This window comes from Triticum aestivum, chromosome 3D (assembly GCF_018294505.1).
Source record: "Triticum aestivum cultivar Chinese Spring chromosome 3D, IWGSC CS RefSeq v2.1, whole genome shotgun sequence".
Classification (NCBI taxonomy): domain Eukaryota; kingdom Viridiplantae; phylum Streptophyta; class Magnoliopsida; order Poales; family Poaceae; genus Triticum; species Triticum aestivum.
Window position 1 is genome coordinate 293,296,441 of NC_057802.1, and position 10,827 is coordinate 293,307,267.

A 10,827-nucleotide genomic window follows, 5' to 3' on the forward strand; every position below is an offset into this window, starting at 1 on the left:
TTGTGTTCCGGCTTTATTATCATTTCGAACCGTTTTTAGCCCCCCGCTTCGCGTTTCGAGGCGCGGTTTCATTGACACGTCTTGTCAAAGCAGAGATCGTATCCCCTTATTGCGAGATTCTCATCAATACGGTTTTGGGTGACCCAACCGTGCCGTTTACACGACGCCTTGGAAATAAGCGAGTTTTAAGGCTCGTGGGCGGGGGGAGACGCTCGACATTCTCTGCCTCTATAAGAACATAAGGATCCATCTTTTTACCCCACGCCTTCTTCCTCCTCAGCCCATCCGTCCTCAAACTCCAGCGCCCAAGCCCCAAGCTTTCCCTTCGACGCCAAGTACTCCAATCATGTCCGGATCCTGACGCGATTCTTCGGCACGACGCATAAAGCGATGGAAGCTACTTTTCAAGACTCAGAAGTCATGGCCGGAGACGTCCGAAGACATTGGCCTCGATTGCAATCATCCAGCCTCCCCAGTAAGTGCTATTTTTTCTAACATAATACAGTCAATTAACCAAAAGAGGGGACGGACTGAGAATTCCATCCTATGATACAGGGCTGGACGAAGAAGGCGGAGCGGGTCAGATGTCCGGCTCCATTGCCCGAAAACCCAGCAAATCCTCTTTTAATGAAGATGCTGGTCCCGGCGCCCTATGAAGCGCCAGAGAAAAAGGTCCGGGAGAAGGGCAAGGAAGCCAAAGATGGCTTCCGTTGCAAAGGTACTTCAGATGGGGTGTCCAGAGAGAACGAAACCCATTCCTCCGAGGAGGATGAAGACGAGGAGGAGGAAGAGGAAAACGAGGAGGACGAGGCCGACCGCACCCTTTCCCCGAAGGGGAAGAAGAAAAAGAAGAGGGCGGCCTCCGAAGAACCGGAGGCGGAGGTGCCGAAAAAGGGGAAATATCCCTTCCAGACGGCTCGGATTCAGACAACGAGGCCATCCCCAAGTGGCGCCCCAGGCCGAAGCCCCTTGCCGAATCGTGAGTATCCGAAGATGCCGTTACATAAGTCTGGTTATGATGAGTATGGTATTGACGTTTTGAGTGGTGCAGGCCGGCCCGCGATCTTCCCCAACAATCATTGGATGGGAACTCCTTGGATCCAAGGATGATGGAGAGCGAGTCACATTCGCAAGCCTCCCCGCCTCTAGCCAAGGACGACACCGAGGTGTTGTCCCGAAGGGCCTCTCCGGGGCACGAGGCGGTACGGGAAGCCGCCAAAACAGCGCCAGAAGGTAACACTTTGGTCACCGAAGACACAGGGGTAACAATCCCCTCGAGGGCTGACGGCGGGGGTCTAGACCAGTCCGACCGTCAGCCGGACACTACTCCAGGAACCCAAATGGTTCCAGAGCAGAACAAGCAATCCTCCTTGAGGGAGGGGGGAGTGCCAACTCCCGCGGCAACCTCCGCTAGTTCGGAGGCGCCGAATACACTGATGGAGGCACTACAACGAGCTTCCATCGTGGAGGAGCACCGCACCCTAATGGGTGCGGTAGTTGAAAAGGGTCAGTCTGCCAAGAACGGACTGAACAAGGCCTTTGCCGGCCTGTTAACAGGCTTCGAGGTATGCAATGTAATAGTCCTGACCGCTCTTCATATGAAAAGATGTCTGTGTATAGGTAGTAGCCCCTGAGACTCTGATCGTCCCTTTTGCTCATAAAAAGGAGGCGGACAGAGGATCAATAATTTTCACAGGAGCTAACGCACTTTCATATGTTGAAATGTAGGCTTCACTGTTAGCGGCGACCGCCCAGGCCGCTAAGGTATCCGAACTGAAGCGTCAGCTGGGACTGGCCGATGAGAATCTCGTCCGCATCAATAAGGGTTTTGATGAGGCGCAGGGTATATTATCTTTTTTTAAATGCTTCGGTCAGGCCCATACCTCTGGAGTTTAAAGCTCATGTGCTGCTATGTGCGTGGTTTGCAGGTAGCGCAGCTGCGGTTGAGGCCCTTAGGGGTGAACTTGCTCAGGCCCAGGAGCAGGCAAGGGTGAACAAGGTGGCCGCTGAGAAAGTGGCCGAGGACTTGAAGTCCGAACAGGTTATCCGCTGCCAGTATGAGGAGCGGATAGCCGAAGTAGAGAAGGCGCTCAAGGATGCTTCCGACAAGTATAAGTCTCTAGAGGAGAAGAGTAAAGCCCACGAGACCGGCCTCGCCGAGGCCCTTAAAGAGGCCGAGGAGGCGCGGGCCGAATCCCAAGCGGCGCGTGAGGAGATAAAGCAGGCCAGACAAGTAGCGGCTGGTAAGCCCCTTTTTTACAGAGTAAATTTGGCAACCAATCGTATGTTTTACTCACGCGACTATGGGGTGCCCTAGATGTCCTTGTGGATCTTCCGGAGAGCGCTGCTGACGCGGCGCGGTTCTTCCAAGCCCAGGAGGGGCATGCGATGGAGAAACAATTCTGGAGCCAGTTCGTGGCACGGGAGTGCCCCGCACTACTGAATGACCAGATGTCGCAGTGGGCCGAGCTGCATAGGATGTCCGACGCAGCTATGAGGGACGTCATAGTCCGGCTGTGGCCGACTGAACCCGTTCCTAGCAGCTATTTTGGCCTAGTGCGGCGACTTGTTGACGTCCTGCCCCGTATTAACGCGGTTAAGCGTTCGTCGTGTATAGAAGGTGCGCGACTGGCTTTTGCCCATGTCAAGATGCACTCGGCCAAAATGAAGGCTGCAAGCGTGGCCGTTGAACGTCCCCCCGGGGACAAGGTCCACCGTACGCCTGAGCGCTATTTTGAGGACGTCCTGGAAGGCGCCCGCTTAATAGAGGGACAGTGCTCAAAGGACATCTTGTTCGAATGAACTTGTCCGAATACCTGGATGTGTGTATGAACCAAGGCTTTGTAATATATTTATGCCTGTTATCTTTGAATTACGTCTCCTCCTGTGTGGCCGTTTATATTTTTTGAGAGTTTGCCAGTCGTCGGCTTCAGCCCCCACGTAGTTAGTACGGGGGTGTTCGGAATAGCACATAATCACAGTTCGCCTACTGTCTTGGTCCGCAAAGGAAGTGTTAGTGCGGCGAACGAGGCAATCGGACTATGTGGCTTTACCACTATCACTTAGCCATAGGAGTTTTACGATGGGGTTGTAAGATAGCCCCTGGTGCATATGCGGCTACCAAACTTAGATGCCTTTAGACGCATGACTGAACACGGCCAGCCCTTCGTGTAATACGAGAGAAATCACTAGAGATTTAATAAGTCACCGAATTGCTGACCAGCTCTCGCCGCATCACGACAGTCAGTTTTCGGATCTCTCTACCGAGGTGCTTGACCAGACTAGCCGGAAACACAACCGCAGTAGTTCTTCCTTTACTACCTTAGCCGAAAAATGGAACATAAGGTGGCAAGCACAGGAGCCGGGCAACCCAACTATTGACCAAAGACGTGATTCAGAGCCGATGCATATAATGCAATATTCGAGACGCCGAGGTGTACTCTGAGAGTGTTTGGACTTTCTATTGTGGAAGATACGCATATGGCTTGAATAGAGCTCCTGTCGATTTAAGTCGTTCCGAGGTGTATATGCCAATTTGAATGTAAAGTGGGAAAACAGAAAAAGTGCCAATGCCGGACAAGGCTGGGCGAAGCTGTTTCCATTATAATTTGATTGGTACGTCAAAACGTATTTTTACAAAAGATGCAATAAGCATCAGGGCTATTTTACATGCCGAGAACAAGGGAAAGCTGTATACAGGTCCTAGATTTGAAAAGATGATCTGGAAGATCCTTTGGATGTTCTGCTGCATGTCTGCGCCACTTTTCACCTTGGTGTAGGATCCTTTGAAAGGACCGACAATCAAGTATGTATAAGGGGCCTAGGAGGGGACCCTTGTTAGCTCCGGAAATTGATGCGGGCTTGTAAAGAACCTGAAAAATTAAAAACAAGACGAAAAAGGTGGAGCAATATGTAGGTCCGGATAGGGTCAAGCCCTATCGTGGACCCTATGTTTAGTATGCCTCCGCCCTTGCCCATGGTATTTTTAACGCGTAGTTATGCACGCGCGGTACGTATGCCGCTATCAGTCTGGGGCATTGGCGGAGGCCGAATTGCTAATCTAGCTCTATATGAGCCGGACTGTCATTCTGCAAGGTAGACCGGACTCGTTTAACAGTGTCCGGGCTCTTGACTGCTGGTGTGGTCTTCGACTTAGAGAGGTGTTGTAGGGTGAAACCCTAGAGGGGATCTTTTCACACTTGGAGGGGGAAAAGAGGAAGAACACTCAAGAACACAAGACACAAATCACTCAAACAAACCCAAATATCACATCCACTAGACTAGCATACATGAGATCCACAAGATTACAAGATCAATCCAAGGAAACAAGCACAAAGGTAAAGTTCTTCCCACTCCTAGAGGAGGTGAGGTCTTGATGATGATCTACTCCCTTGGGAGGTCTTGCAATCCACAAGGATTCTTCCCAAAGAGGGGTCTTGATCTCCAAGAGGAGGGGGATACAAGGAGCAAAGCTCTCTCTGGTGTTCTAAAATACTTTCCTAACCCTAAAAACTAATAGGAGCACAATATATATAGTCTAGGGGCGAAAGGGTGTGGGCCTCGGAGGTTACACGGGCTTTTTAGCGAATCTGGGCCTACCGGACAGTCCGGTGCGATGGACCGGACAGTCCGGTGAGTACACACGCATTTTTGGGTGCCACCGGACTGTCCGCTGTGGGGACCGGACTGTCCGGTAGTGCAATTTCTGTGCGACCCGACTGTCCGCTGTGGGGATCGGACTGTCCGGTAGTGCAATTTCTGCATGCTTCGTTTTCTTCATCTTGACACCTCCGGTCAGCTCTTGGGTCTTGGGGTCCTTCTCTTAGGCCTTGGGGGTACTCCTTAACCTCTTGTCGGAGTTCGTCCTCGTACCTAATGAAACATAGCATATTTTGGTGAGGTAGCAACCAAGTCCCATTCATGTCCATATCTATCTCAAGTAGGAGTAAGTTCACCTCGGATTCAATGGCGCGTGCTCGAGCTCTTGTCGTAGGTCCACTTGGTGCTTGATGCATTGGTGTAGATTCCATGGGGATGATGGAAGGATGCTCTGCATCATCTCCCCCCCCCCCCTTGGGAGAGATCCGTCCACGGATCGTGATCTTCATCACCATGGTACCTGGCCAAGTCTTTGACGTTGAAGATGTCGCTAATGTTGTACTTGTCACGTGGGATGTCGACCTTGTAGGCGTTGTCGTTGTAGCGTGCGAGCACCTTGAATGGTCCGTCGGCTCTCGGGAGTAGCTTGGACTTGTGTTCCTTAGGGAAGCGGTCCTTGTCGAGATGTATCCATACTTGATCACCCGGTTGGAACACCATCGGAGACTTGTTGATGTTGAGCTTGGCGGTGAGTCGTTGTACTTGGCGCTCGATCGTGGAACGTGTTTCTTCGTGCATCTTCTTGAGGTAGGCGGCTCTTGCACTTGCGTCCATGTTTGCTCGTTCTTGAGCGGTAGAGGAAAGATGTCCAATGGCGACAAAGGGTTGAAACCGTAGACAACCTCGAAGGGGGAATTGCCGGTTGTAGAGTGTCTTGCGCGGTTGTAGGCATACTTGATAACCCACAAGTATAGGGGATCAATTGTAGCCTCTTTCGATAAGTAAGAGTGTCGAACCCAACGAGGAGCTAAAGGTAGAACAAATATTCCCTCAAGTTCTATCGACCACCGATACAACTCTACGCACGATTAACGTTCGCTTTACCTAGAACAAGTATGAAACTAGAAGTATTTTGTAGGTGTTTTTGGATAGGTTTGCAAGATAATAAAGAGCGCGTAAATAAAAACTAGGGGCTGTTTAGATAAAGACACAATAAAGTAAATATAGCGAGTGTGGAAAAGTGATGGTAGGAGTTGCGAAATTGTCCCTAAGCAATTGACTACTTTACTAGACCGATAGCAAGTTTTATGTGGGAGAGGCCACTGCTAGCTTGTCATCCCTGACATGGAATTCTATGCACTTATGATTGGAACTATTAGCAAGCGTTCGCAACTACTAATGTTCATTAAGGTAAAACCCAACCATAGCATTAAGTTATATTGGTCCCGCTTCAATCCCGTATGCATCAATTTCTATGCTAGGCTGAAGCTTCTATCACCCTTGCCCTCCAATACATAGTCCTATCAACATACAACTAACCCTATGGTGTGATCCACGCGCGCGCTCATATGATGGGCACCAAAGGACAACAACATAACCACAAGAAAATTAAATCAATCATAGAAATTCATCAACCATCGATAGGACAACAAAAATCTACTCAGACATCATAGGGTGGCAACACATCATAGGATAATAATATGAAGCATAAAGCACCATGTTCAAGTAGAGGGTACAGCGGGTTGCGGGAGAGTGAACCGCTATAGATAGAGAGGGGAAGGTGATGGAGATGTTGGTGAAGATGGCGGAGGTGTTGGTGAAGATCGCGGTGATGATGATGGCCCCCGGCGGCGTTCCGGCGCCACCGGAAGCGAGGGGGAGAGAGCCCCCATCCTTCTTCTTCTTCCTTGTCCTTCTCCCTAGATGGAAGAAGGGTTTCCCCTCTGGTCCATGGTTTCCATGGCATGGGAGGGGCGAGAGCCCCTCCGAAATTCGATCTGTCTCTCTGTCTCTCTCTGTTTCTGCGCTCCCAGATTCTGCCCTGGCACCGTTTCTTTTATATCCGGAGATCCGTAACGCCGATTGGTGTGAATCTTTCGCCCAGATCTTTCTCATAAAATTAGCTTTCTTGAAGCAAAAGAAGGGCGTCAACCGCCTTACAGGGTGCCCACGAGGGTCCAGGGCGCGCCCCTGCCTCGTGGCCCCCTCGGGCACCGTCTCGCGTTGATTTTACTTCCCAAAAATCAAAAATATTCCAAAATAATTCTCCGTCCGTTTTTTATCCCGTTTGGACTCCGTTTGATATTGGGTTTCTGCGAAACATAAACATGCAACAAACAGGAACTGGCACTGGGCACTGGATCAATAAGTTAGTCCCAAAAATAATATAAAAAGTTGCCAAAAGTATATGAAAGTTGAATAATATTGGCATGGAACAATAAAAAATTATAGATACGATGGAGACGTATCAGCATCCCCAAGCTTAATTCCTGCTTGTCCTCGAGTAGGTAAATGATAAAAAAAGATAATTTTTGATGTGGAATGCTACCTAGCATAATCTTGATCACATATCTAGTCATGGCATGAATATTAAGATACGAGTGATTCAAAGCAATAGTCTATCATTTGACATAAAAACAATAATACTTCAAGCCTACTAATAAAGCAATCATGTCTTTTCAAAATAACAAGGCCAAAGAAAGTTATCCCTACAAAATCATATAGTCTGGCTATGCTCCATCTTCACCACATAAAATATTCACATCATGCACAACCCCGATGACAAGCCAAGCAATTGTTTCATACTTTTGACATTCTCAAACCTTTTCAACTTTCACGCAATACATGAGCGTCAGCCATGGACATGGCACTATAGGTGGAATAGAATATGATGAGGGTTATGTGGAGAAGACAAAAAGGAGAAAGTCTCACATCGACGCGGCTAATCAATGGGCTATGGAGATTCCCATCAATTGATGTCAATGTGAGGAGTAGGGATTGCCATGCAACGGATGCACTAGAGCTATAAGTGTATGAAAGCTCGAACTGCAACTAAGTGGGTGTGCATCCAACTTGCTTACTCATGAAGACCTAGGGCATTTGAGGAAGCCCATCGTTGGAATATACGAGCCAAGTTCTATAATGAAAATTCCCACTAGTATATGAAAGTGATAACTCAAGAGACTCTCTATATGAAGAACATGGTGCTACTTTGAAGCACAAGTGTGGTAAAAGGATAGTAACATTGCCCCTTCTCTCTTTTTCTCTCATTTTTTTTTGTTTTTTCTTCCTTTTTTTGGCCTTCTCTTTTTTTGGCCTTTCTCTTTTTTTATTTTCTTTATTTATTTTTCGTCCGGAGTCTCATCCCGACTTGTGGGAGAATCATAGTCTCCATCATCCTTTCCTCACTGGGGCAATGCTCTAATAATGATGATCATCACACTTTTATTTACTTACAACTCAATATTACAACTCGATACTAGAACAAAGATATGACTCTATATGAATGCCTCCGGCGGTGTACCGGGATGTGCAATGATCTAGCGTAGCAATGACATCAAAAAACGGACAAGCCATGAAAACATCATGCTAGCTATCTTACAATCATGCAAAGCAATATGACAATAAATGCTCAAGTCATGTATATGATGATGATGGAAGTTGCATGGCAATATATCTCGGAATGGCTATGGAAATGCCATAACAGGTAGGTATGGTGGCTGTCTTGAGGAAGATATAATGAGGCTTATGTGTGATAGAGTGTATCGTATCACGGGGTTTGGATGCACCGGTGAAGTTTGCACCAACCCTCGAGGTGAGAAAGGGCAATGCACGGTACCGAAGAGGCTAGCAATGATGGAAGGGTGAGAGTGCGTATAATCCATGGACTCACATTAGTCATAAAGAACTCATATACTTATTGCAAAAGTTTATTAGCCCTCGAAGCAAAGTACTACTACGCATGCCCCTAGGGGGATAGATTGGTAGGAAAATACCATCGCTCGTCCCCGACCGTCACTCATAAGGAAGACAATCAATAAATAAATCATGCTCCGACTTCGTTACATAACGGTTCACCATACGTGCATGCTACGGGAATCACAAACCTCAACACAAGTATTTCTACAATCCACAACCACCCACTAGCATGACTCTAATATCACCATATTTATATCGCAAAACTATTGCAAGGAATCAAACATATCATATTCAATGATCTACAAGTTTTATGTAGGATTTTATGACTAACCATGTGAATGACCAATTCCTGTCATCTCTCTAAATAGATATAAGTGAAGCAAGAGAGTTTAATTCTTTCTACAAAAGATATGCCCATGCTCTAACAAGTATAAGTGAAGCAAAAGAGCATTCTACAAATGGCGGTTTTCTATGTGAAGAGAAATAGGCAATCCAAACTTCAAATGATATAAGTGAAGCACATGAAGCATTCTATAAAGCCATACTCAAAAGATTTAAGTGAAGTACAATGAGCATTCTATAAATCAACCAAGGACTATCTCATACCATCATGGTGCATAAAATAAAATAAAAAGGAAACTAAAGCAAAAGACGCTCCAAGATTTGCACATATCGCATGAACGAAACGAATCCGAAAACATACCGATACTTGTTGAAGAAAGAGGGGATGCCTTCCGGGGCATCCCCAAGCTTAGACGCTTGAGTCTCCTTGAATATTTACTTGGGGTGCCTTGGGCATCCCCAAGCTTGAGCTCTTGCCTATCTTCCTTCTTCTCACACCGAGACCTCCTCGATCATCGAACACTTCATCCACACAAAACTTCAACAGAAAACTCGGTAAGATCCGTTAGTATAATAAATAAAATCACTACTCTAAGTACTGTTGCAAACCAATTCATATTTTGTTTTTGCATTACGTATACTGTAATATAAATTTTTCATGGCTTAATCCACTGATATAAATTGATAGTTTCATCAAAACAAGCAAACTATGCATCAAAAACAGAATCTGTCTAAAACAGAACAGTCTGTAATAATATGAAGATTGACCATACTTCTGATACTTTAAAAATTCTGCCAAAATTATGAAAAATAAACAATTTGTATAGAAAGACAGTGCAAAAAGAATCAGAACCGTTTGACGTTCCAGTAAAAAAATAAAAATCGCGCACTACAGCCAAAGTTTCTGTCCTGCACCGTACAAACCAACAAACATTGTAAACATCCTAAAGGCAAACCTTGGCACATTATTTTTATTTCTGAACTTTATAAAAGCACACAACAGAAATAAATTACTCTCTAAAACTTCCGGGTTGTCTCCCTGGCAGCGCTTTCTTTAAAGCCATTAAGCTAGGCATATAGTGCTCAAGTAGTGAATCCACCCGGATCCCAAGGTATATCAAAGCCAATTTTAATTAGCAATGACTTGGCATTTAGTAGTGAGCACAGAGCAACATATATCAAGCAATGACGAAGTCTAACTCTCTTCCTATGCATCGGCATGTCATAAAAGAACAATTCATGCAGACATAGTAAAGGCGAATGCATAGTATAAACAGTTTCTTGCAATTTTATCATATTGGAAACATAGAGAGGTGGAGATATAGTTCCTCTCTCATAATAATTGTAAGTAGGATCAGCAAGCACATGCATATTATATTCATCAAAATCATCATGTGCAACTGTAAAAGGCAACCCATCAATATAATCCTTAATAAGGGCAAACTTCTTCGATATAGTACAATCGGGAGAATTCAAAAAGATAATAGGACTATCATGCGTGGGTGCAATAGCAACAATTTCATGTTTAACATAAGGAACTATGGCAAGTTCATCTCCATAAGCATAATTCATATTGGCATCTTGGCCACAAGCATAGCAAGCATCGTCAAAAAGGGATATTTCAAGAGAATCAATGGGATCATCACAATCATCATAGCAATCATCCTTCGGTAAGCACGAAGGGAAATTAAACAATGTATGAGTTGAAGAGTTACTCTCCTTAGAAGGTGGGCACGGGTGATCAACCCGCTCTTCCTCCTTTTGTTCTTCGCTCTCCTCCTCGTGTTTTTCATCCAATGAGCTCACAGTTTCATCAATTTCTTCTTCCATAGATTCCTGCAAAATATTAGTCTCTTCTTGGACAACGGAGACTTTCTCAATAAGTGCATTAATATAGGAATTATATTCATAATTATCATAGCAATATTTCAATATAGCAAAAATTTCAGGCCTATAAACATCATCATC